The 26,730-nt window shown below is 48.9% G+C and overlaps 1 long non-coding RNA gene across 2 annotated transcripts; it reads left to right on the top strand.

Annotated features, from left to right (window-relative positions):
- Positions 1 to 19,291: 19,291 nt before the first annotated feature.
- Positions 19,292 to 26,393, top strand: LOC110348553 (uncharacterized). 2 transcript variants are annotated; one of them, XR_015442722.1, is made up of 3 exons: positions 19,292 to 19,920; positions 20,554 to 20,661; positions 23,616 to 26,393. It is a non-coding gene; the product is annotated as an uncharacterized LOC110348553 (long non-coding RNA). The 2 variants fall into 2 exon arrangements; XR_015442721.1 differs by lacking the exon at positions 19,292 to 19,920 and adding an exon at positions 19,935 to 20,157.
- The last annotated feature ends 337 nt before the right edge of the window (positions 26,394 to 26,730 follow it).

The raw sequence follows: 26,730 nt of genomic DNA, 5'->3' as shown, positions 1-26,730 counted from the left end.
AAGTGAAATAAGCTCCTCTCCCTCCAAAGTATCTCCTCTTGAGTCCAGTTAGCAACCGGCTTTGGTCACCGCTCTGGAGGGAGGGAGGAACCAAGGTAAACTCTGATGAAGGATGGAGCCAGCTTCCTGCAGAATTAGCTGGGGCTTGTGAGCTCCGAGTTCTGCCTGCTTCCCCACATTCCTCTCCATGGACTTATAAAAATGTTTATTTTATAACTGCTGTACTAAGCTACATCCATTTAAGAAGAAAATTTGATGTTAGATTGTGGCATTCAATAGACTGTCAGTTACTCATTCTTTTACGGGATAAATTATTGCACACAAATGCCTCGCTGTTCCTTTGTGGGCCTATTAATCCATTCATCGATGACTGGCTCATGAAAAAGTAAAAAGGTCAGAACGGGCTTTCCGGCGAGGGACTACTTAGTTAATAATCTACAGACAGACCCACCCACACCTCGACGCCCAGGCCCAGCAAAGCTAATTAGTGAGCTTTAAAATAATTGCAGCTGCTGCCAAGCGATTAACAGCGAATGACACCCATGATTTGTGGGGGGCTGAGGAGAAGCAAGTTTTTGAACCTTTAGGTATTTTCAGACTTTTATGCCTCATTGTTGTAGTGCAGAGTTGTTCAGGGACCTGCAAAGAGCTTGGGGTGTGAGTGCTGGTGGGGTCTCCAGGTGAAAATGAAGCACTCAGCCCATCTTTCAGACAGTGAAAGGTAGCTACCTTCTAATGCCTTAACCCTGCTGAGCTGTTTTCCACTTTCAAGCCTACTGCTTGGCTTTGCTCTCAACATCGATCTATGGAAATAGGAAAACCTTTTGTTAAGTAAATTTAGGAATGCAAATAAATATGCAAGAAAAAGAAGCAATTAAAAAATCTTTAACTTACATTACTAGTCATTCAAGTAATAGAGCCATCAAGGGGAAAAAGCTATATGGGGTTGTGAATGCCATTTATTATGAGTTGTGATATATTCTATAGTTACAACATTACTGTGTGATAGCATGTGCTCCACTTGCACGAGGCTTGGGTTCCATCCCAAGCACCGCATGCATGTATGCGTGTGCACACACACACAGAGCACCATATGAACCATAGAATTATAGCATTTATAGATTTGATTGGAAGTGGGTAAAATGAATTAAGCAAAACTTACACAATTAACTCCATTATTTATTTATTGTGGTACTGGGGATTGAACCCAAGAACTTCATACTGGCTACGTTCCAGCCTTTTTTTTGGTACGGGGGATCAAACTCAGGACCTTCTGCTTTCGAGGCAGGAGGCAGCACCGCTGAGCTAAATCCCCAGCCCGCTTTGTTTTTTATTTCAGGACAGGGTCACTAAGTTGCTAAATTGCCCAGGCTGAGCTCAAACTTGGAATCCTCCTGCTCAGCCTCACAGAATTCTGGGTTTACAAATGGGCACCACCACATTGGACTTATTTTATTTTGAGTCAGTTTTGCTAAATTGCTCAGGCTGGCCTTGAATTTTTGATCCACAAGCCTTAGACGTCTGAGTCATGGAATTGCAGTTGTGCCCCACCAGGCCTGGCTAGAAATTCCTAACCTGTGTGTGGGTCTGCGGAGCAGGGGTGGAGGCAGGCTTTGTTATTCCTGTCTTAGCTTTGTACTGACCCACGGTTGGAAGGCTTTGGTTCCATCCCGCTTCCTGGACAACAAACTTGTGACCTTGCGCAAGTCAAATAACCTCTTAACGCTTTAGTTCTCCCTGGAAGGCTGGAGTAATAGATACGATACGGAATCGGAGAAGCACCAGCACCGCACTTAGTGTCTAGTTTAGTGCTCCACAGAGGGCAGCTGTTCAGAGTGTGTCTCAGTAGATGTGAAAGTTACGCTGAACATTCCTGAGCAGCACTGCCCTGGAGGTAGCTGTTCCGCAGCGGAGACGTCACAGCCCAGTCGGGTTCCCTCCTCGCAGAGGGCATACCAGCTGCCCGGGGTCACCCACGGCCCGGCTGGGATCGGGCGCCCAGGCTGCCTGGCTCACACTCAGCAAGCGATGCTGCGTCCCGGAGCGATCTGCCCACTTCCCTGGCTTGTGCTCCCACGGAGGGTTCTGTAGTCACCAGCAGGTCCTCCTCCTACGCCCACACCTGTTATCTCCGCCCGTCCTCCCCACACCTCACTGAATCCCTCCCCCAGCAAGCAGTCCTGCCTGGACCCTCGGAATTTTGCGGGCGCTGCCCAAGCCTGGGCCGGCCTCCCCTTCTAGTCCTCTTACCCAGTGCGCCATCTTGTCCCGCCCCGTATTCCAGTGGCAAAGGATCTCCCCTTCCATCCAATTGTCACTACCTTCAGAGCCTTGGGACTTTTGCCAAAGGACAACTGGACACAGCGTGTCCTCCGCCCTATTTCCGGGGTGCTGGAAATGGAACCTAGAGCCTCGCGTTTGTAGGGGGTCTCTGCCCCGAGAGCCACCTCCAGCCCCTCCTGTGCTCTAGGCTGAGCTTCTGGAGGCGAGGCGCACTGTATTTATGCATGGGGAACTCCTTGATGAGGCTGAAGAGCACAGGCCCAGCACAGAGCACAGGCCCACACCACTATGCCAAGTCTTAAAACTTGTTGGCTGCCAGTAGTGGCGGTGCACACCTGTAATCCCAGCACTCTGTGAGGCTGAGGCAGGAGGATTCCAAGTTCAAGCCTAGCCTGGGTAATTCAGTGGCTTATTGAGACCCTGTCTTAAAATAAAAAAATAAAAAAGGGTGGGAGATGTAGCTCAGTAGAAGGCCCTGGTCCCCAGTACCACACACACACACACACACACACACACACACACACACACACACACACACAGAATTAGAAAATGGAAAATGGTCTGGGGATATTTGGAGACCAGTTCTTGCATGAAGCCAATATAATTCCTAAATGCAGTCTGATACTATTTTACCCAGGTGACGGGATGGAGAAATGAGAGCTTTGGGAGTTAACTTCCCATCGGGGTCAGAGAGCAGCAATAACTACTGGTCTGCGGTCATGGGGTGTGGGGCAGGGCCTGGTGCATATTAATGACATTGATTAGAGTCCTTCTACCATGAAGCTATTACCAAAAAGAGCTCCAGACTGGAGCTTTGGGTTTTCCTCACCCAGATGTTATTTTTGAAAAAAAACATAGTTGAAGGTTTTGAATGCACACATACACACATATAGAGCAGTTAGCATTTCAAAGAGTAAACAATATAAACTAAGTGTTTCAGGGTTTTATAAAGATTTAAACTATTTTCTTTCAAGTGGGCTAGAATAGTTTGTTAAAATTCTCATATTTTGTTGTCAAACAGCAATGATATGGTATTATCTTCATTTTTTATTTATTTGCTTAATTGTTTGAGTTTTTTCAGCACTGTGGACAGACCTGTGGCTTCACAATTGCTAGGCAAGGGCTCTACCATGGAGGCTCCCAGTGCGTGCTTATACACTTTTATATCTTTGTGGGTGTGTGCCTGGTGAGGTACTGAGTATCAAACTCAGGGGTGCCCTATCACTGAACTATAGTCTCAGCCCTTTTTAGTTATCATTGAGACAGGGTCTTGCTAAACTGGCCTGGAAATTTTGGCCCTCCTGCCTCATTTTCCCGAGTTGCTGGGATTCCAGGTATTTGCCACCTTGCCTGGCCATTTTTCATATCATAAGTTTTGAATCATACCCTTGGAGGCTTTGTACACATAGATACTCAGTACTTCTCAAATAAAGGTCTTGGCTTAAGAAAAGGTGTAAATGACACAAAAGAGTAAAAGATAGCACTCCCGCGGCTTGCTTCTAACACTGGATGGGATAATGTGTACAGTGTTGGCTGAGATTCCTCCAGCTGCTCCTGGAGAAACTGCCTCAAGGTGGGGTGTATCGTGAAGGCACAGGGAAGCTTTGTGGGGCTCAGAGTCCCAAACTAAAGCTGGGGCTCTAAACACAATTAATTCTGTATAGCTGCTGGTCTGGTCCCTTATCCACGAATTCTACTAACCACAGACCGAAAGTATTAAGAAATTCCTCTGTACTCACATGCAGGAACATTCTTTGTCATTGTACCTGAAACAATACAGCAGGACAGTGGCTGACACAATGAGCCCCTAAAAGTCCAGTGATGAGAGGGTGTAAAGTGCAGGGAGGATGGATGTGCGGATTCTGTGCCAACCGCACTGTTTTACACAAGGGACTACAGCGTCCTCAGGTTTCAGTGTCTGAGCAGGACAGACATCCTGGGGTCAGAGCCCCAGGGACAGCAGATATTGAGGGATGTCAGATGCTGAGGGGCGACTACACTTTCAAGCTGGTTGCTCGTTCTTTCATATTCCTATTCTGCTTTAGTCTCTGCCCATTCATTTTCCCCTCTGCAGACTCTTTCTTTGACTCCTGTCCACATGACTGGGTACAAAAATGTCAAACATCAGCTTCTGAATATAGAATTTACAAGTCCAGCCACTGGGAGTGGCTAAATCTTCCTCTGGCTCTACTGCACTTATTAAGGAGGAGAGGAGCCTAGTTTCCTTTTCTTCTTTTCTGTTCTCTGTACTGGGAATTGAACCCAGTGCCCTTGCACTGAGCTACATCCCAGCTCCTCCCAGCTCAGCCTCCCAAGTGCTAGGATTACAGATGTGTGCCACCACACCCGCCCCCGCCTTTTGTTTTGGTGTTGAGGAGTGAACTCCAGGCCTTAGTGCACGTGGGGCAAGTGCTTTACCACTGAGCTACATCCTCAGCCCAAATTCTCTTCCATCTTCTGAGCATAGTAACTTGGGACCAAAGTCTACTCTTCTGCCTAGGCGTGGGCGCATCACCAGCCCTCTTCCCCAGGGGAACATTTCACTGAGGTCGCTTTGCAGGGTGTCCCTAGTCATCCCACTTCTGCACTCTAATCCGACAGGCAGCAAAGTGGAGGTGAAGGCTGACGACACTTCTGCTGAGGACAGGCTAGTGCTTTGGTAGACCCCAATGTTGATTTAGGGGTTCTAGGTTCTGGGTGTCCCGAACAAAGAATTGGGTAAGGGTCCGGGATTTAGCCCAGTGGTTCTGTCGCCTGCCTCGCAAGCCCAAGGACCCGAGTTCGATCCCTGGTACAACCCCCCCCCCCCAAAACAACAAAGAATTGGGCAAGATAACAACAAAAAAGGCAGTGAAGTTTTACATTTCTTAAAGGTTGAAGAAGTTCACTCCGCAGCGTGAGCACCGGCCACTGAGGGCGCTCACCGAGGCCTGGGTGTCAGGGCAGAGGTCTTCCCATCGCTCCTCCTTCCGGCTGTCCGCGGGCCTAGGCCGTCCTAATCAAAACCCTGCTTGATTTCGCTCCAGAAGAGCTGAAGATAGCACTTTCTGATTGGCCCCGGGGCTTGGGACCTGTGTTCCTAGAAAGTGTCCCAGATCTGTGTGACCAACAAGTCACGCCCACTCGCTTGGCCGGTGGGCCCCGCCCTAGAAGGTTTGCTGTTGCTGCTGGGCTGGGAGTGGACGGGCAGCTGGGGGGCGGCGGTACAGTGGGTTCTCAGAATATTAAACGCAGGATTGCCGTGGTCCAGCACCCCTCTTCCGGGTATGCACTGCAAAGAACCAAAACCAGGGTCTTGAACAAATATCTGTGCACTCGCATTCACAGGATTGTTCACAGCAGCCCAAGGTGGAAGAAGCCCACGCGCCCACTGACAGGTCGGATGCGGTGTATATTCTATGTCTGATGGACCTTGAGCAGGAAGGAAGTCCTGACACACATTACGGCATGCATATACCTTGCGGACATTGCGGTGAGTGAAATGAGCCAGTCCCCAAAGAGCAAATATTGTATGATTCTTTGTATGTGAGGATCCTAGTGTAGTCAGATTCACAGATACAGGAAACAGAATGGTGAGGGTAGCCTGTGATCCCAGCACTCTGGGAGGCTGAAGCAGGAGGATTGTAAATTTGAGCCCAGCCTGGGCAACTTAGTGACTAAGTGAGATCTTGCCTCAAAATATACAATAAATATGGGCTGGGGATGTACTTCAGTGCAAAAGGCCTGGTTCCATCCACATATTGCAAAAAACAATAACAGAACAGTAGTTGCTGAGGACTGGGGCAGGGAAGATGCAGAGTTAGCGTCTCCTGGGTGTGGAGTTTCAGTTTGGGAAGTAACAACAAAGTACCGGAGATGATAAATGGTGATGATTGCACAAGGATGTCATTATGTATATTCGATGCCATTAAACTGCACACTTCAAAAAAGGCCAGGCGGGGTGATACTCTGTCTTTAATCCCAGCACTCAGGAGGCTGAGGCCGGAGGATGGCAGTGAGTTCAAGGCCAGCCTAGGTGACATAGCGAGACCCTGTCTCAAAAAACAAAAAAACAAAAACAAACAAAATACCTGGTTAAAATGGTACGTTTTATGTTCTGTGTGCTGGAAAAGTGATTAGATGGCAAACTTTATGTTCTGTACATTTAGCACAGTACAGATTTTTAAGAAGGATAATGCTAGCTCCCTTGTGGTACAAGAAACGGATGGAGCCAGTGGTGGCCACAGACTTGCTTTCTGTGAGGACCAAATCCTGGTCTTGCTGACATTCGAAGATGGTATGGTCAGGGTTAGAGTTCAATAAGGGCTTTAATTTGTTCTCTTTCAGGGACTCCAAATTCTACAGTGGACCCTTGACTTACGAACTCAATTAGTTCCTGAGGGCTGCTTGTAACTCAACTTGGTCAATGAAGACTCAGGCTCCTTTACACAGCCTGCAAAGTCTCTTTCCTGTACACAGGCAGATCTCAGGGTCCTTAGAGAGACATTGGCCCGGGATTTCTCAATGAACCCCACACAGGAAAGGATGCTATAATGTTCCTTCCAGAACTCTTTAGGGTTAAACCTGTATCTGAGGCCATCTGGAAGCACAAGTAGCCAGCATTCAGGTCATCACTTAAGACTTTGCTCATAACATAAAACTAAAATTCCGGTCATAACACAAGTTGTTCATATGTCAGGGCAGTTGTAACTCAAGGGTCCACTGTAATTCAAAGGCCTGGTTTTGTTTGCTTGATCTCTCTCTCTTTCTCTCTTTCTTTTTCTTTCTTTCTTTCTTTCTTTCTTTCTTTCTTTCTTTTTCTCTTTCTTTCTTTTTCATTCTATGTTTTGAGACACTGTTTTGCTATGTACCCCAGACTGTCCTGAAGTTTGCAGTGATCCTTCTGCCTCAGCCTCCTGAGTGCAGGGATTGAGGGAGTGAGCCTTCATGCCCGGCTTGACTTTTTTTTCCAAGGGAAAAATCCCTTTCCCTCTTCTTCTTTTTTTTTGGTACGGGGGATCGAACTCAGGACCTTGCACTTTCAAGGCAGGTAGCAGCACCACTGAGCTAAATCCCCAGCCCCCTTTCCCTGTTCTGATCCAGTCACGGCAGAGTTGATCTTAGAGGGACCCAAGTGTCCCTCAGGTCAGGACCTGGAAAGCAGGTACAGCTTCCAGTGTCTTTACCAGAAAATGTAGACTCTGAAGGTCAAAGGGGTAGAAATTTCCGAGTAGGGGTAGGTATTTCAGATCTTTAGCCTTTCATCTATTTCTTGACTCTCAAAGAACAAAATATACTGTCTGATTTTCTAATCTGATTTTCTATCACACCAGAGGGTTTTTAAATTGTAATTAATTAATTAGTAATTTGGCCTGTGAAGACAGAGTGTCTCTGTGTAGTTCAGGCTGATCTTTTTTTCTTTCTGTACCGGGGATCGAACTCAAGGCTGATCTTGAGCTCCATATGTAGCACTGGCCTTGATTGTTTATTTATTTCTGTTTGTTTTGTACCAGGGATTGAATTTGGGACCTTGTGCTTGCAAGGGAAGTGGCAGAACCACTAAGCTAAATCCCCAGCCCAAGACTGGCCTTGAACTCATGGGCGATCCTCCTGCCCCAGCCTCCCAAGAGCTGGGACTCTAGGCATGCACTACCACTCCTGGCTATTAATCTTATTTTGAGACAGAGTCTCACTGAATTGCCCAGGCTGGCCCTGAAATTGTGATCACAGCTGTGTGCCACTGTGCCCAGTTTGACCACCCTACTTCTCCCCTGCCCGGTACTGTGGGTTGAACCAGGGCTTTTGCACCAAGCTGCATCCCCAGGGCTTTTTTACTTTTATTTGAGACAAGGTCTCACTAAATCCCTAAGTTGCCTACATTGGTCTCAAACCTGGAATCCTCCTGCCTCAGCCTCCTGGTGTGCTGGGATTACTGGTATGTGCCACCACGCCTTAACTCCAGCTTGACTTTTTTGTATTGAAAATTTCCAATTAAAATATTCATTATAGGGGCCAGGGATTTAGCTCACTGGTTTCGCTGCCTGCTGTGCAAGCGCAAGGACCTGAATTCAATCCCCGGTACCAAAAAAAAAAAAAATTAATTATAGAGAAGAACTTGGTAGTCATCTCACTTAATCCTATGTAAATACAAAATAAGACTGAAACATGGCCTTCTAATTCCAGCCAGGCCTGTGTTGTCATGAGCTCCACATCAGTCCCCTCCCTCCACACTGCTGTCTTGCAATCGAGGGCAGTTGTCAAGTTGAAAATGGTAAATGACCCTTCAGCCTCTGCAGAGAAACATTATCTATTCAATTAATGACCCATAAAATGATTTAAGTAAAGAACAAGACCGCAATTTCTTCTTCCAAAGGAGAAAGATGATACTGTCTAATTTACCAAACTTCAAGCTTTTAAAAGGTTTTAGGAAATGTATAATATCCCTTGCATGGGATTAGAGAAGCCACAAGAGGAAACCAGAAGCTAAAAGGCCAAGGGAAAACTCAGCATAGATTTGAAGAAAAACCCCAGTGGCCCCTTCCATGTTTGTGAGCCTCCTGGTGTGCTGTGCCCATGGGTCCTTCATAACCAGGGCAGTGTTGGTGCAGAATGAGGGAAACAACCATTCTGTGTACCTAAAAATTACACGGAGAGAAGAAAGGCCCCATGACCTCATGTGGCATACATGCAGATAGACTTTTTTATTTATTTGAGACAGGGTCTTGCTAGACAGTTCAGGCTAAGTTTGAACTTGCTGTGTAGCCCAGGCTGGCTTTGAACTCTCAGTTCTCCTGCCTCAGCCTCTTGAGTGCTAGGATTACAGGTGTGCACCACTGTGTCTGTCTGAGAAATTTTCCCCTACATGATTTTTTTTTTTTCCGGTACGTGGAATGGAATTTGGGAACTTGTGCTTGCCAGGCAGTTGCAGTGCCACTGAGCTAAGTCCCTGGCCCTCCCACATATGATTGTGAACTTTATCAACATCTGAAGATGTCCTTTGAGTCTCACTATATAGTTCAGGCTGGCCTTGAACTCACGGTTATCCTCCTGTTTCAGCCTCCTGAGTGCTGGGATCGCAGGTGTGCACCACCACACTCAGCAAGATGTTCTTTAATTTATGGGGCCAGGGATTTAGCTTAGTGGTTCCACCACCTGCCTCGCAAGCACAAGGATCCAAGTTCGATCCCCGGTACCAAGAAAAAAAGAAAAAGGCATTCCTTCTAATTTAAACCTTATTTATTTATTTATTTTTTTGGTACCGGGGATGGAACTCGGGCCCTCACTCTTGTGCAGCAGTTGGTGAAACCGCTGAGCTAAATCCCCGGCCCCTAAACCTTATATTAACATCAAAAAATTAATTGAAAATAGTTGCTTCTCTACACAATGAAGTGAGGCCTCTGTTTCCTGATACTACTGTGTAAGCATGAGTTTCTGTACCCTAAATTCCCTACAGCAGGGCTTTTGTATTAAGCTCCGATTCCTCACCAGGAATCAGCGGGGCTATGTCAAGGATGTCTCCATGCTCAGAATCCCTTGGGTGCTCTGGTTCTTTTCTGGCTCCTTCTCTGCAGCCCCCGGTGACCTGCACCTGACATAAGTTGCAGAAACACTGGGTCTCAGCTGGGTGTGGTGGCGCATGCCTGTAATCTCAGCACTTGGAGGCTGAGGCAGGAGGATTGCCAGGAGTTTGAGACCAACTTGGGCTACGTAGTGAGTTCAAGGCCAGCCTGAACTACATAGCAAGACCCTGGCTCAAAAAGTCAAAACAACAAGAACAACAACAAAAACCACTGGATCTCAGTGTGGTTGGTGTGTTCTAAAGAGTTGAGGTTTGCTGGCTTTCAGAAGCCTCTGCCCCTTTCTGGGAGGGTCACTTCTCACTGCGCAGCCCGAGGCTCTTACCTGCTCTTGCTCAGGGTCCCTGGGAGCCTTGGGGTGGCCTGGAAGGCAGTGGTGCACTGCTCAGCATCCTGACTCTAGCAGAGTGGCTTCTAATTTGAGCTGCACCGGAAAAATCCTCCCCAAGTTGGAGCTCTGTGGGTCGATCCATCTTCCATCCATCCATCCACCTGCCTGCCCATCCATCCATCCATCTATTGGAGGGCGACCAATCCTCCAACTGCCTAGAAAGGGGGATAGCGAGGGCTAAAGGAAAAAAAGACAACAGAGACTTGCATAATTTCTAAGTACATGGCGGGCCGGGAGGTCAGTGCCTCAGAGTGGCAAAGATCAAGACTCTCCGAGGTAGCCACTATTACTGGGTACACACAATAATTGGAGGGACCATCGGGTGACTTAGGGGGTGGCGGTAATCCTATGTAGATTCAATCTTGTGCTGATGAGGATCTTAGGTCAGAGGTTCTTATGTTGAGCAGGACTGTAAGGAGAGCATTCTTCCAACAGGAGGTGGGAGGGCCGGGGATTTAGCCCATTGGCCCTGCGTCTGCCTCAAAAACACATGGTCCTGAGTTCCATTCCTGATACCAAAATAATAATAATAATAATAATAATAATAATAAGAAATTAAGTTGATAAGGAATTTGTTCTTCCCCAGGTGAAACTTTTTTTTTTTTGTACTGGGGATCGAACTCGGGACCTTGCACTTGCGAGGCAGGCGGGCAGAACCACTGAGCTAAATCCTTGGCCTTGAAACTTTTTTCTTACTACTGAGTTCTCAAGGAACTAGGATGTCTTCAGCTGATGCAATCCTGCCCTGGAGTGTCACAGTGTCATTGGACCACTGAGCTTTTAGCTGTGACTGGAGGCAAAAATGTCTCGACAAGCCATAGCCAGCCTGTAGGCAGGAAAACTAGGCCTAATCATAATTTAATTGTGAAATGATTTTTCCCCAAAATTATGTAGAATTGCTCCCAATACCCATCCATCCATTCATCCATTCAGTTCATTCAGTTTCAGTCCTTTTCTCACAATAGCCAAAGCAAGCAAGAGAGCTTGCCTAGCATGTGTGATAGGTCCAGGTGGATCTCCAGCTCTGCAAAAACAAACACAAAACAAACAAACAAACATTTGATCTTGTCATTTTTTTGCTCAAAATCTTCACAATGTTCCATTTCCCTTAGAACAAAATCTAAGTCTTGCTGGGTGTGGTGTAGCACAGGCCTAAAATCCCAACTCTTTGGGAGGCTGAGGCAGGAGGAGCAACTTAGTAACTTGGCAAGATCCTATCTCAAAAAATTAAATAAATCAAGTGAGCAAGCAAGTAAGCAAGCAGCTAGGGATGGATGTAGCTCAGTGTAAAGGGCCTTCGTTCACTTCCCAGTACCACAAAAAACAAAACAAAGCAAAACAAAGAGCCAACTTTTTTTTTGGTACCGGGGATTGAACTTGGGTTCTTGTGATTGCGCAGCAGGTGGCAAAACCACTGAGCTAAATCCCCGGCCCACAAAGAGCCACCTTTAAACCCATGCCTTGGACTTTTCATCACGCCATGGGTGTTTACTGCACTCTCTGTGCCGCTGTGCAGAGCCAGTTATAGATGTCTGGGGTGGATCAGGGAAGCAAACACACGGGGCCTGTGCATTCCAGGAAGAAGAGAGTAGCCAGAGAGGTGGCGCACACCTGTGGTCTCAACACTTGGAAGGCTGAGGCAGGAGGATCATGGGGAGTTCGAGGGCAGCCTGGCTACATGGTGGGAGCCTGTGTCAATCCCCCCAAGAAAAAATAAATAGTAAAAATACGTACAGTTTGTTTCAAGGTGAGAAGAACTACTTAAAGAGGCACTGTGCAGAGTGGGCGGTGGTGAGTTGTCCCTTTAATCAGGCCCCTACTATGCACCTCCACCCCCTAACCCTCCCTGTATACTGAGCACCGAGCACCCTGCCACAGGGCCTTTGCACACCTGGCTCCCCTCCTTGTGGCCCCATTCCTCACCACTCCGTCCTCCGCACAGTGCCACCTCCCTCCAACACTTCTTGTCCATTCCATCTAAACGCCTACCCCGGCACCCCCAGTCCTCTGCACGCTCTTCTCCCTAACGCACTGGTGTGGGACGTCTGTCTTGCAGTAATCCATTGCCTCTCTGCACCAGATGCAGGGCTGAGAGGTTAGGCTTTCGCATTTCCACTCCAGACCAGCTCTGCTGCAGCCGCCGAGGGTGCGGGAACCTAGGTGTCTGTCAGCAGCCTCACCCGGAGCTCCCTCTGTCACCTGTGCGCTGTCTGGGGCTGTGTCTGTCACGTCCTTTCCAGGGCGCTTGTGGCGTTGATAACAGAACAGGGACCCTGACCGCGGCCGGCCGGCGGCCCCTCGCAATCGCCGGGCCGCTTTCCCGCCCTCTCCGCCCAGCCCTGTCCTTCTTCCCCTCGCGGGTGGAGACCGCGGATCCCATTTGCAGACCAGGGCCTGGCGGTCAAGGTCACACGGGTCGGGTCGAGGCTGCAGAGATAGAGAAGCAGCCCACTGGCCTCTTCAGCACACAGGCCGCCACAGCCTCCTGTCCCCACGCCCCTTTCCTGCCCCCACTGGGGTGCTTGGTTGCAGGGGCTGGTAGTGAGCTCCTTAGCTCAAGCGATCCTCCTGCCTCAGCCTCCTGAGTGCTGGAATTATAGACAAGTCCCACTGCCTGGCTCAAATATGGCCCAGCTCTGCCCTTTTCCTCTCACTGAGCGCCATGCTTAGGGCCTCTGTTTGTTTGTTTCTGGCACTGGGGATCAAACTCAGGACCTTACACTTTCGAGGCAGGCGCAGGGGCTGTTTTATTTTGGGACAAGATCTTGATAACTTGACCAGGCTGGACTGGAATTTACAATCCTCCTGCCTCAGCCTCCCTGAGGGTCTAGACTACAGGATTCGGCCACCTTTCCTACAAATACCTGCCCCTGTCTCGCCAGGGATTTAGCTCAGTGGCACAGAGCCAGCCTCGCAAGTGCAAGGTCCTGAGTTCGATCCCCGTTACCAAAAACAAACAGACAACCTGCCCCTGTTATTTCCCAAGAAACATCTGCCTCGGATCTCCTCAAATCTGCCTGATGAACTGAGGAGGAAAGTAGGTCAAGCTCGAGAGGTTTTTTTGTTTGTTTTTAGTACCGGGGATCGAGTTCAGGACCTTGCGCTTGAGAGGCAGGCGGGGGCGCCACTGAGCGAAATCCCCGGTAAACTAGCGATTCCTTCCGCCAGTTCTAAACCCAGGGACGAGCCTGCGGGAACCGGCCTCTTCTGGGCCTGCAGAGACCCTACCTGCCGACTGAGGGAGAGAACGCCCCCAAGCGGGGCTCCCTACCCGGTTTCCCCTACAGCTGCTGTGTTAGGTGCAAGTCCTTTTCAGTATCACAGGCTCTGGTTCTCTAAATGGCCCAGGCTGGGCTCACTTTTGATTCTCCTGCCTCAGCCTCCTGGGTCTCTGGATGATAGGCCTAGCCACCTTGCCAGGCCAGCGAGGCATTTTGAGTTCCCTTTCCGCTCCCAGAGAAAGCCCTGCCTCCGGCACTGTCGCCTGACCGCGTGGGCTCTCCCGGGGCTCTCCGCGGGCACTGCGCCAGGGCGACCCTGGCCTCTCCCCAAGGCCCGGGTCTGGCAGCCGCTCCTGTGGACTTGGTCTGCATTTCAGCAAAGAGGTGATGGCGATGGTTTCCAGGCGACGTCTAATCATTGACCTCCCGGTTGGATTGGAAATTGGATCTCTCCCTGCAGCTTCTGCACTCGAACCGTGCACCGCGCACTGTCTCGGGATCTCAGTCGGGGCACAACCTGTGTTCCGCGGTCGGGAGCTAGGGCGGGAGAAGGGGCCACCGCGCTCCGCCCCGCCCTGCCCCCCTGTACGCCTGGTCCGCGCACACGTGCAGGCCCGAGAGCCAGGCCTGTGACTCAAGGGCTGAACAGGGTGTGAAAGTGCGGAAGATTCTCAGAAAAGATCTAGTTTGCTCCCCAGAACTCCAGGTTGGGGAGATGGAGCCTCAATTGTCAATTTTGTGGGAACCAGAGAGTAAGCGATTCTTTGTGCCTGGTGTCACATGTAACGGTAAAGTTTGAAGCCCAAGCCAGGCGTGTTGGCACACACCTGTGATCCCAGCAATTGGGAGGCCGAAGCAGGAGGATTTCCACGAGCTCGAGGCCAGCCTGGGCTACATAGTGAGTTCAAGCCCAATCTGAACTACACAGTTAGACCCTGTCTCAAACAACAACAAAAACAAAAACAAAAAAAAAGAAAGCTACTTTATTTGGAACTGCTTTATGTTTATCTCAACTATGAACTTCCTTTTTTTTAAATTTGAGACAAGATCTCGCTATGTAGCCCAGGCTGGCCTGAACTCACTGGTATCCTCCTGCCTCAGCCTCCTGAGTGCTGGGGTTACAGGTGTGCATCACCATGCCCAGCAAAGCAGCTAATTCAATCTAAAATAAAAATACTTTTAAACTGAAGAGAGAACATGAAATTCCATCAAGTAATGAAATAATTTCTAGTAACTATCAGGAAGCAGCAGTGAAGGAAAGCAGGGTGAAGGAGGATGAATCACAGAGATTGTACTGGGCACGGTGTTATGTACAGGAGCAAACTGGACTCCATGGGCCAAATCTAACATCACTAAACTCAATCAAGGCTAGAAGTAAACTGGCCACGGTGGTGCTCACCTGTAATCCCAGTACTCTGGGAGGCTGAGGCAGGAGGATCAAAGTTCGAGCCCATTGAGGGTAACTTGGTGCTTTAGTGAGAACCTGAGTCAAAATAAAAATCAAAAAGAGCTGGGGGTGTTGCTCCGTGGGAAGGCCCTGGGTTCAATTCCCAGTGTAAAGGCCCTTGTTTTATGATAGAAATCAGCCCTGAAATGCCCAGTGTGGGAACTTGAATTTGTCACTGAAGGGTCAGATAGGTTTCAGCGGGGCCACCAGTCAGTGGCCGTGTGGAGAAGTCTAGGAGGAGCCCAAGGGTCTTCTGAACCCCAGGAAGGGCCATCGCTGCCCGCCCGCCGCGGTGACCACAAGCATGAGATACACAGCGTTTCGCGAAATCCTCTCTGCATTTCAGTAGAACTGAGCGCCAGCAGGTAAGCGACGGCCTCAAACCCTCCACCCCTCCAACCCTCCAACCGCGCAGCTGTCAGCGGAACCGCGCCGCGTCCATCCGGAGGGAGGGAGGCCCCGCTCCGCAGAGTCTGAGTGCCAGGTGTCAGGTGGGAGGCGCTGACAGGCTCTCTAGAGGGTGTGGAGAAGGCACCCAGCCCGCAAGGGAACAAACCACATCGAGGTCGGAGGCTGAGGCGGGAGGATCACAAGTCCGGGCCCAGATTAGGCAATTTAGTGATTTAGTGAGACCTTGTCTCGAAAAAGAGGGGAGGGCTGGGTATTTAGCTCTGTGCCTGCCTCCCAAGCGTAAGGTCCTGAGTTTGATCCCTGGCACCAAAAAGAAAAAAAGAAAAAAGTGGGGGGAGAGGTACTGGGGATTTAGCTCAATGCAAAGGCCCCCCCCACGTCTAATCCCTGAACAGAACCACATTAAGTAAAGAACAAAAGTACTGCTGCCCCTCTTCATCCCCACTTTCTATCCACACACTCACTTTCTGAGGTTTTAGCTACCAGAGGTCAACTGTGACTTAAAAATGCTGTATTAAATGGAAAATTCTAGAAATAAAAAAAGGGGTGTGTGCGTGTTGCTCCGTTTTGGCTTTTGAGATACTCTCACTTCACAGTGCAAGGTGGCCTTGAACTCATCATGTAGCCTGGGCTGGCCTTGAGCTCATGGTGATACTGCTGCCTCAGCTTGCTGAGTGCTGGGATCACAGGCATGTGCCACCATGTCCAGCAACAACTGACGAGGTTTTAATAACTTTTTCTTTTGGACATGGCCTCACTATGTAGTTCAGGGTGGTCTTGAACTCACTATGTAGCCCAAGCTGGCCTTAAACCCATAGTAATCCTCCTGCCTCAGCCTCCCAAATGCTGGGATTACAGGCATGTGTCACCATGTCTGGCTTTAAATAACTTTTTTTTTTTGGTACCAGGGATCAAACTCAGGGCCTTGTGCTCGTGAGGCAGGTGCGGTGCCACTGAACTAAATCCCAAGCCCTAAATAACTTTTATGACAGTATAATTATTTTATTTAGTTATTGTCATTAACCCACCCCCTCCCATTGCTGGGGATCAAACCCAGGGCCTCAAGCATTCTAGGAAAGCACTCCATCTCTGAGCCACACCTCAGCCCTGTTGTTGATCACTTGCCGTGCCTAAGTTACAAATTCAGCTTCATCACAGGTATGTTTAGGAGAGAAGCCAGAATATTTAGGGTTTTGTGGCTGGGGATGTAGCTCAGCAGCAGAGCGCCTGCCCAGCAAGTGCGAGGTCCTGAGTTCGATCCCTGGTACAACCCCCCCCCCCAAACCCCCAGAATATTTAGAGCTCTGTACTATCTACACCTTAGCTGGTACAAGGGGAGGGTTTAGAAGGTATCTTCTCTTGTGCTGGGTCTGGATGGAGGTATGGCACTCAGTGCTTTGATGTAAGCTACAGCTGTGTTGAAGAGGATTTAGGGTTAGTCTCAGAGGGCAGAAGTCAGAAACCAGACCAGTGGGTTGAAGTTCTAAGAAAGTAGATTTCAGGGCAAGGAAGGTTTCCTTAAAAATGCAAACATTTGGGTTGGGGATATCTAGCTTGTGTGAGGTTGTGTGAGGCAATGGGTTAGAAAACACCACCACCACCACCACCACCAAAGAAAAGAAAACAGCAACCCCCCAGGCACATGAACAAAGCATTGTTTTGGGAAATGCAACCCCGTCCCTGAAATGGCGCCCCCTGCTGGCGAGGTGTTTCAGCGGAAACCGGACGCCTGGAGCTGCCCGGTTCACGGTGTCCCCGCGAGGGAGTTTAGAGGAAAGGACATCCTTGTGTCCTCCGACCCCAAGGCTCTCTGACCCTGAGAAAAGGGAGAGGACAGGAACCGAGAGCTGAGAGCTGAAGGAAGCGTGCGCCAGCCTTTGCCAGGGAAACAGCAGAAGACAGAAAAATAAGGGCTGCGTGCTGTGGGACTTAAGAAGATTTTTACAGATATATTTGAAGAATAAAGGGATAGGGAGGAGACAATGGAGAGAAAGGGAAGGAAAAAAGAATTAAGACGTGTTATGTTCCAGGAGGAATGTAACCATTATGTACTGCAAACATGCACTGTAAAAGAAAGAATAGAGGATGTGCTGATAATGACTGATAATTTTCTTCTTTTTTCGTACCAGGGATCGAACTCAGGACCTTGCGCTTGTGAGGCAGGGCGCGGTGCCACTGAGCTAAATCCCTGGGCCACTGATTTTTTGATGTAGACAAGAAATATAGGCGATTAGCCACAAAACTGAACATGTATCAGTTTTTGGAAATCAAATAACTATCCTCTACTGCATTGTACATGGATTTTTTAATTTTTATTTTATTTTTTTTGAGACAGGGTCTTGCTATGTGGCTCAGGCCAGCCTGGAACTCATGGTGAAGCTCCTGCCTCAGCCTCCCAAGAACTGAGATTACAGGCATGCACCACCACGCCCAGCCTTTTGCAATTTTTTTTATTACATTGGCTTTAGAGAGGAATGGGCGTGATCTGGCTGTGTTTATACAAGCATGTGACTACACCGATCATCTCCCCGCTACTGTCTCCTCTGCCCTTGCATGCTAGTGCAGTTAGATTAATTGTTTAGCTGAAAAGGAAGCACTTCCGGGAAGTGCTTAGTGAAGGAGTCATTCCTCGAGTGGAAAGATGTAACTACCATGTTTCAACCTTGAGTGTCTGCTTTTTTGGTACTAGGGATCAAACTCGGGACCTCGCGCTTTGGAGGCAGGCGGCAGCACCACTGAGGTAAATCCCCGGCCCCCTTGAGTGTCCCCTTCAAAGACTTGGATGAGCAGAGCGGAAGTCTCCTGTCAGAGCTGCGGATAACACGCTGCTGAAGGGAGTCACAAACACACGGCCTCAGCTGGGGCGCAGCTCAGTGGCAGAGCATTTGCCCAGCCCGCGCACCGAGGAGCTGAGGTCCGCTGCAGGGAGAACCTTCCCTGTGTCACTCCACAGGCCATTCAAGATTTTTGTTTGTTTGTCGAGACAGGGTCTTGCTATGCAGGTTGGGCTTAAACTATGTAGCCAGGCTGGCCTCCAGCTCATGGCAGCTCCCTGCCTCAGCCTCCTGCTGAGATTACACGTGTGTGCCCCCATGCCTAACTCTCTCTCTCTCTCTCTCTCTCTCTCTCTCTCTCTCTCTCTCTCTCTCTCTCTCTCTCTCTCGCCTTTCCTTCACTCCCTGCTCTTTCTCTTTCCCTCCCTCCCTCCCTCCCTTCCTTCCTCAGGTCTGGGGGTGGCAAGGCATAAAACTGACGAGTCAGAAGGGATTTGGGAGATCATCTAGGCCCCCCTTCTTTCCTAGATGAGCAGATAGGGACCCTAAGATGGCAGGTGCCTGCTCAAGGTCTTCTTGCTGTTTAGCCCCAGGAGGCGCCTGGAAGCTGTCCCTCGCCTTCAGGGCAGGGTGGCGTCCTCTCCAGCTCGACGCAAGCTTCGCTCAAGGCGAGTTCAGGCGAAGGCGCAGGGAGCAGGCTGCGTGTCTGTCTTCTCACTTAGCCTGAGAACATTCGTGTGGGCTGGGCCTGGTGGCACAGGCCTGGCACCCCACCCGGGAGGCTGAGGCAGGGGGATCACGAGTTCAAAGCCAGCTTGGGCTAGACTTGGACTCTGTCACAAACCAACCAGCCAACCAACCAACCCGAAGGGAAGCATCAGGGTGTTGTACAGAGACCTCGCACCCTCCTTGTGATCGCGGAAGGGCAAGGCTGGGTTCCTCCAGATGAGACGGTGCCCGGGCGCCCCCTGCAGGATGTGTGGGAGGGCGCGGTCTCCAGTCCGCCCGGCGTCCCGCCGCGGCCCGGGGTTGTAGCGTGGGGGCCCCAGAGGCGCCCGAGGACGACCCTCCCTCTCCCCCAGAGGCCTGGGCCGGGGCCGCCCCCGCCCGCCCCCGCCCGGCGTCCGCGCTGCGGCCCCAGGGACGAGGGTGGCGCGGGCAGGGCCGCTGTGCAGGGCTCCTGGGCGCCGTGGGAGGCCATTCTCAGAGGTGGCTTCCGGACGAGGGCCGCTCAACTCGGGGGACTTCCGAGGACAGCCCCGCTCCGTCGCCCTCGCCTCTCCGGGCTCCCCGCGGCGCCGCGCCAGCCCCTTGTACAACTCCCAGGCTCAGCTGGCAACCTCTGCCCCGGCCTAGGCTTGCCCGGGAGGTGGGCACCTTCCCTGTCTTTTCTCCCCCCACCCCCTTTACGGCGGTATCTGGCGTTGAACCCAGGACCTTCACACTGAGCTACCTCCCCAGCTCTTTTAATTTTAAAACATTTTGAGATGAGGTTGAGGGAGAGAGGTAGGGTGGGAGAAGTAAAAAGAATGAGAATGGGTTATGTACATGTACAAATCCCCACGACAAGTGTAATCATTATGCACCACAAACATGTGCTAATAAAAAAAGTTTGAGACAGGGTCTCGCTAAATGGCCCAAGAGACTTGAATTTGTGATCCTCCTGCCTCAGCCTCCCTAAGTACCCTCATACCGGCGTGCACGAGCGCGCTGGGCTGTTTCTCGTCCTCTAGCTATACCGGAGCGCCCTCTGCTGGAGACCCTCAGGACTACACCCGGCGTGGACTCCCCTCCCCTCTGCAGGGAAAGCTTCCTGCTTTCGGCGAGGGCGGGCAAGGTGAGTGCCGCCCTTGCACGCCGCATCCCCGTCTTCCATCGGGACAGCGCTCTTCTGGGAAGCTGCCGCGGCTGGCCGCGGGCGGCTCTGAGCTGGAAATGCCCGGCCGCTGTTCGGGCACCAGGCGGGACCGGACGGGGCAGCGGGGGCGGAACAAAAGGTCACGGGGAAGGCGGCCAGCGGCAAAGCTGACTGACTTGCGCGCAGGGCCGGGCCCCAGCTTTACCGTGGCTTCAGGTAAACCTGAGGTCCCTGAGCTGCGTCTCTCCAGCTGGCGAAACGCCAAGATCAATCTGCTCGTGATTTTTGTTGTTTGGGTTTTGGGACAGGGTTTCGCTATGCAGTTCGGGCTGGCCTTGAACTCACTATGTGGCCTAGGCCGGCCTGGAAGTTCCAGCGATCCTCCTGCCTCAGCCTCTGGAGTGCTGGGACTACAGGCCTGCATGAGCACGCAAGGATCTGTTCGCGCTTTGTATCTAGAAATAAACTGACTGCCCAGGAGGACAAATATCCTTGGGGCTGAAACCAAAGATATATTTCTAGTGTCTTTAGAAGACATCGTTTTTTTTCTTTCAAATTTTATTTTAAATGTATTTCATTTTATTTTTTAATTTTAATATTTTTTTGAGACAGGGTCTCGCTGTGGTCCAGGGTGGCCTTGAACCCACTATGCAGCCCAGGCTGGCCTCGGACTCTCAGTGATCCTCGTGCCTCAGCCTCCTGAGTGCTGGGATTAGACAGGTAAGTTAATTAGGCATCTTGTAGGCAATTAGACAGGGCCAGCCCTCGAGGAGCCAACATGGAGGACAATCAAGACCATTCACTGCACCTGTGCCTTCCCCTGGGGATGAATAGCAGCGACTGATATTCTAAATAGGGATCAATCACCTAGGTGGGGGACTGAGAGCTTCTGGGAGAGGTCCCTGACCCATCCCTTACCAGAAATCCTTGTTTGGTCCTTGTACGCTTGCTACGTGACTTGCTTCCCCATTTGATCCCCATTTAATCAATTTTTTTTTTTTTGGTACCGGGGATCAAACTTGGGTCTTTGCGCTTGCGCAGCAGGCGGTGAAACCACTGAGCTAAATCCCCGGCCCTTCATTTAATCAATATTACCTAAGGGGCTATACTTGTCGCAGCCTTACTGCTTGATCATGGTTTTGTCCCACCTCATACTCACTTTGTGATTTCCTATTGGATGAATATTACCTAAGCGACTGCATTTGTAATCTTATTAGTTGACTGCAGTTTTGTCCCACCTGGAAGCCACCTTGCCTCATGGCTTTGTCCCATGAAACACCTTTGAGAAGCAGGGTAGGCGGGCAACTCACTTTCTGGTCCACTTTTGTCTCTCTCAGGTAGAAGCTGTCTTTCTCCCCATAAATTTTTCCTGTTCTTAACCTGTTTTTCCAAGAATTCATTCTAGGATTTTGGAGAACACGAACTCGCATTTTTGGTATCTAGCAGGTTTGGGAGTTACGTCTTCCCCCATCGCTGGGATTGCAGTACACCTGTAGCACACCCGGCCAGGAGGCCCAGCTTCACATTTTACCTTTATTAGTAGAGGATACATTCCTCGTGGGGTGTTGCTACGTGTACACAGCACATCTGAATTCACTTTAGGTCCCCTTCTTTCCTTCCCTCTTCCTCCATCAATTCGTCCTCTTCACATTTGGAAAAGATCCACTTCTCGGTTTCCTATTAGCTATCTTTTATTCTCTTTAGTTATTTATACTTTGAATTTCTCTCTTTTTTTTTTTTACTTTTTTTTAAGACAAGGTCTCACTATGTAGCTCAGACTGGTCTTGAACTCACCGAAATCCTCCTGCCTCAGCCTTCCAAGTGCCCTCCCAAGTAGGTGGGATTACAGGTGTGTGCTATTTGTGCCCAGCTTTAGGAAACATTTCTGAGACAGGGTCTTGCCATGTAGTCCAGACTGGTCTTAAACTCATGATCCTCCTGCCTCAGCCTCCTAAGTGCTGGGACTACAGGCTGCACCACCACATCTGGTTTTTGTGACCCTGCTCTGTGTCCCCCATGATGTGACAGGCAGTGTGGCAGCCCGGGGCGGATGGCCCACAGGTGCAGCCTGGCAGAGGCTCCCAGGTACCTCAGGCCATGCCCGAAGGAGCCTGGGCACCCCGCCCGGTGCTGGGGAATCTCTGAGCAGGGGACGAAAGTCACAGGTGTTTCAGGTCACATCTCAGTGCTTTGTGGTTGCGGCATCTGAACGAACGGACGCATGTGCTGTCTGCAGCGTCAGCTCCCGGAGTGACGGGACCGAGGCAGGTCCTCGGGGTGTCGCTCGGGGTGAGGGCCAAGGGGTGGCGATCCAAAGCCTGAACCTGCCGCCTGGAGCTCCACCTCCTAGTTACAAACGGGAATAGTAACAGCAGAAAGGCTAATGATTTTAAAGTTATTGTGAGAAGACGTAGGGTGCATAGTAAACCCTACTCCCTAAGAATTGCACTGCAGTGAATAATTTAACACATAAATCATATTAGAGGTGCAAACAAAAGGATTATAAATGTACTTATAACATTAGAAACAATTATGATAAAATATAATATAATCATAGTTATTATCTGAGGTCTGCTTTGTTCGCTTGTTTTCTAGTACCGCGCGGTGGAGCCAGGACCTTCATACTGGGCTGCACCCCAGCCATTTACTTATATTTTATGTTAATTTGAGACAGGTACTGGGGATTGAATTCCGGACCTTGCACTTTCGAGGCAGGTGCAGCAACACTGAGCTAAATCCCCGGCCCCTTCCATGTATTTTCTTTCCCTGTACTTGATAACCACAAGTAAATATGCCTTGAAGGGTAATAAACGAACCAAGCATGAACCGATATTCAATTTCCTGGATGTGACTTTATTCAAATATATTTCATTTTTGAACTACATGTTCAGTAAAAGACAAATGACTAGCTCAAACATTCTTCTTTACCTGTATTGATGCAGGGCACCAAGTAATCCAAATAATGGAAATATTATAACTCTCAACCTGCTAGATATCCGAAATGGGAGTCCGTATTCTCTAAAATCGAAGAATGAATTCGAGGAAAAACAGGTTAGGAGTAGGAAAAATTTGTTGAGAGAAAGACAGCTTCTGCTTAAGAGAGACAGACAGGGGACGAGAAAGTGGGTTGCCCGCCCACCCAGTCTCTCAAAGGTGTCTTATGGGACAAAGCCATGAGGCGAGGTGGCTTCCAGGTGGGACAGAACTATAGTCAATAAGATAACAAACGCAGTTGCTTAGGTACTATTGATCCAATGGGAAATCAGGAGGTGAGCATAAGGTGGGACAGAACTATGATCAACCAGTAAGATTACAAGTACAGTCACCCAGGTAATATTGATGAAATGGAGATCGTCACCTAGCAAACATACATAGAATGAATGAGGAATTTCCAGAAAGGAAATGTGCTAGAGAGATTGATGCATATTTTGAATATCAGTCACTGCTATTCGTCTCTAGGGGAAGTATGAGAGTGTAGTACTTTTTCTCTTTTTATACTGCTGACCTTCAGTGAATGTATTGTCATTTGTGATGATTCCTGGAAGGCCGGCTCTGTCTAACTGCCTCCGAGTTACCTAATTAACTTAGCTGTCTACAATAGTGTGACAGAGTATTGATAAAATTAATATTTTTTGTCAGTGTTTTCTGTTGTTTTTGTTTGTTTTTTGAGGTAGAGTCTCACTATGCAGTCCAGGCTGGCCCCGAGTTCATGGCGATTCTCCTGCTTCAGCCTCCAGAGTACTGGGATTACAGGCGTGTATCACCTTGTCTGGCCAAGAATTAATATTCAAAGAGGTTTTATAAATAACTAACTGATGACAACTATTTTAATTGAAAGATGAGGACAAGATGAGGCAATTCATACCAAAAAAGAAACACAAGTGGGTAATGAATATGGCAATAGTGTTTAGCCTAGAATATTTAACAATGAAGTAACACATTTGCTCATAAAATTGACAAAATTCTAAATAACCAGAATATCTGCTGCTGCTGAGAATGTGAAAATGTGATTCCTCATACACTGTTGTATGGTTTTATTGCAGATAGGTAATTTAATTAGATATCTTGTAGGCAGTTAGACTGGGCCAGCCCAGGAGGAGCCAACACGGAGGATAATCAAGACACATTCACTGAAGGCCAAAATTGTAAAAGGAGAGAAGAAACTACACACCCTTGTGCTTCCCCTGGAGATAAATAGCAGTGATTGATATTATAAATAGGTATGAATCACCTGGGGGGGGGTCAGGGTCTTAACCCAGCCTCTCCAGGAAATATCCCTGACCCCCACCCTTACTGAAAATCCTTGTACATTTGCTACGTGACTTGTCTTCCCATTTGACTCCCATTTAATCAATATTACCTGGGTGACTGTACTTGTAATCTTATTGGTTGGTCATGGTTTTGTCCCACCTCATGCCCACCTTGTAAATTGCCATTGGGTCTTACAGTTTTGTCCCACTTTGTACCCGCTTCACCACAAGGCTTTGGCGTATAAAACATCTTTGAAATGTAGGGTCGGTGGGCAACCCACTTTCTGGTTCCCCTTCTGTCTCTCTTAGGCAGGAGCTTTCTTTCTCCCAATAAATTTTTCCTACTCTTAACCTCCATTGTTTCTAGAGTTCATTCTTCGATTTTAGAGAACACGAACTTGTGTTTCGGATATCTAGTAGGTTTGAGAGTTACATCTCTTCCCCCTACTCAGTTTCATAAACTGAGTTAACCCATTAATGAGACTAATATTTGTTTTTTGGGGAAAGTGTATGTATTACAAAAAAAAAAAAGCCTTTTAAAAAGCCAGCATGTGGACCCTATTGAAACAAAAAGAATGACTGATTTAAAGTACTGTTTCTATATAGTGTGAAAATAATGATTTGAAAAAACCTTTGACATATTGGGAATTAAAGTAGAAGTTTTAAATGCAAAAGGAGTCATCCTGGAAACAGGAAGCAATTTAGTAAAGTTCATCACTTCTCTAGAACTCCCCCTCTGATGATCTCAGTTTGGATAAGGGGACTTGAATTTTGCTTTTACTGTTGGATTCCTAGAAACAAAACTGAGTGGTATCCTATAAGAAATACTGCTAGGACATTTATGGAGATAAGGTTCTGTAGGTCATTCTGAAATAAACTTTTTGAAGTGTTTAAAAAAAAAAAAAAAAGCCCAGCATGGTGGTGCACACCTCTAATCCCAGCTACTTGGGCTGAGGCAGGAGGATCAAGTTCCACCCCAGCCTGGAGAACTTAGTGAGATCCGTGTCAAAATAAAACGGAAGCTCGATGGGATGTAGGTCAGTGGTGCAGTGCTTGCCTAGTGTGCTGGGTTTGAACCTCAGCACTACAAGAACAAGACAAAGGTACACAAGGCAAAAATATGAAGGCCCTTTGATGTAACAAGTGCAATTCTAGGAGTTTATCTGAGGGGGGTAAAAGTCAGATCTGCAAAGTTTGTTGTTAGTATGTTCATTATGTTCATCACAGCTGTATTTGTAGTGATAAAAAGTCAAAAGCCTGGTGTGGTGGTGCACACCTGTAATCCCAGCATTCCAGGAGGCTGAGGCAGAAGCATCCTGGCAAGACCCTATCTCGAAAAGGGGCGGGGCAGTGCAAAGATGTAGTCCAGTGGCAGGGTGCTTACCCAGGCCAAGGCCAGGGGTTCAGTCCCCAGCACTGAAAGACACAATCTCGGCCATTGTAGGGTGCCTTGCTGTGAGAGCGTATTTATTTAAGGAGGAAAATGTGCATGTGGCCATAGTGGAAACACATACCTCAAAAAATTTAAAACAATCGACTTTCACGTGGAATTTAGGTAACTTTTTTATTTTTCTGCAAAGACCAGGTATTCTAGTTATTACTGCTGCAAAATCAACCACTGCAGACTTAGTGACATAAAATAACAAGCCTTTCACTAGCTGACAGGTTCTGAGGTCAAGCATTTGGAACGTCCTGCGTCCTGTCACCGACTCAGCTGGGAAGCGTCCCAGCAGCTGTTGCCCGCCTTGCCTCTGCTACCTGACCCTAGCTGGGAAGACCCGAAGCGCCCTCTGCCTCTGCCGAGCCTGCGTGCGCCGTCGCCTTGGCCCCCCCGGTCTCCGGACTCCTCCTCCGTGCTCTCGGGCTGTGTGGTGCGCATGCGCGCAGGGTCAGCCTGCCTCTCCCTTGCTAGTTTGGCCTGGAAGTTTCTTTGGCTCCCTGTGGCTGTTGTGTTGGGTACAAGTCACAAGCCCAACCGTATTCAGAGGCAAAGCGACACAGAAACCACCCCTTGGTCGCAGCCATCTTACAAAGTACACATATATTCCTTTTGTAGTGGGGCAATAAAACCAACATTTGTAATTTAATTTGTAATTTAATTTAAAAACTGGGGTCTTGCTATATTGCCCAGGCTAGCCCTGAACTTCTGGCTGATAGGATCCTTTCCCCCCAGCCTCCTGCGTAGCTGGGACTTCAGGTAATGCCACTGCCCCCAGCTTTTGCATCATTATTATTATTTTTGAAAGGTTGTAAAATATCAAGGGAACAGACGGGAGAACCATTTCCATAGTGGATGTGAGAGCGACTTTCCAGACTTTGGGTCCTGGGTGTGGGTATCAGGTAGAAGTGGGGGTGGATGGAGGCCAGGGTTGCCAGTACTACATAGGACACGCAATTACATCGGATTTCAGACAAAGTAATACATAAATGTTTAGCATAAGTATGTCCTAGTATTGCACGGGCTATACTTCTATGAAACAAGCTTTCTTTGCTCACCGGATATCCAGATTCAACTGGACGTCATGTCTGATTGGTTTTG

The sequence above is a fragment of the Heterocephalus glaber genome, unplaced genomic scaffold (assembly GCF_053883595.1).
Source record: "Heterocephalus glaber isolate CG9 unplaced genomic scaffold, H.glaber_assembly_v1.0 deba00001553, whole genome shotgun sequence".
In the NCBI taxonomy this organism is placed as follows: domain Eukaryota; kingdom Metazoa; phylum Chordata; class Mammalia; order Rodentia; family Bathyergidae; genus Heterocephalus; species Heterocephalus glaber.
Note: the sequence above shows the minus strand (reverse complement) of the source record. Positions and strands in the feature narration are given on the sequence as shown.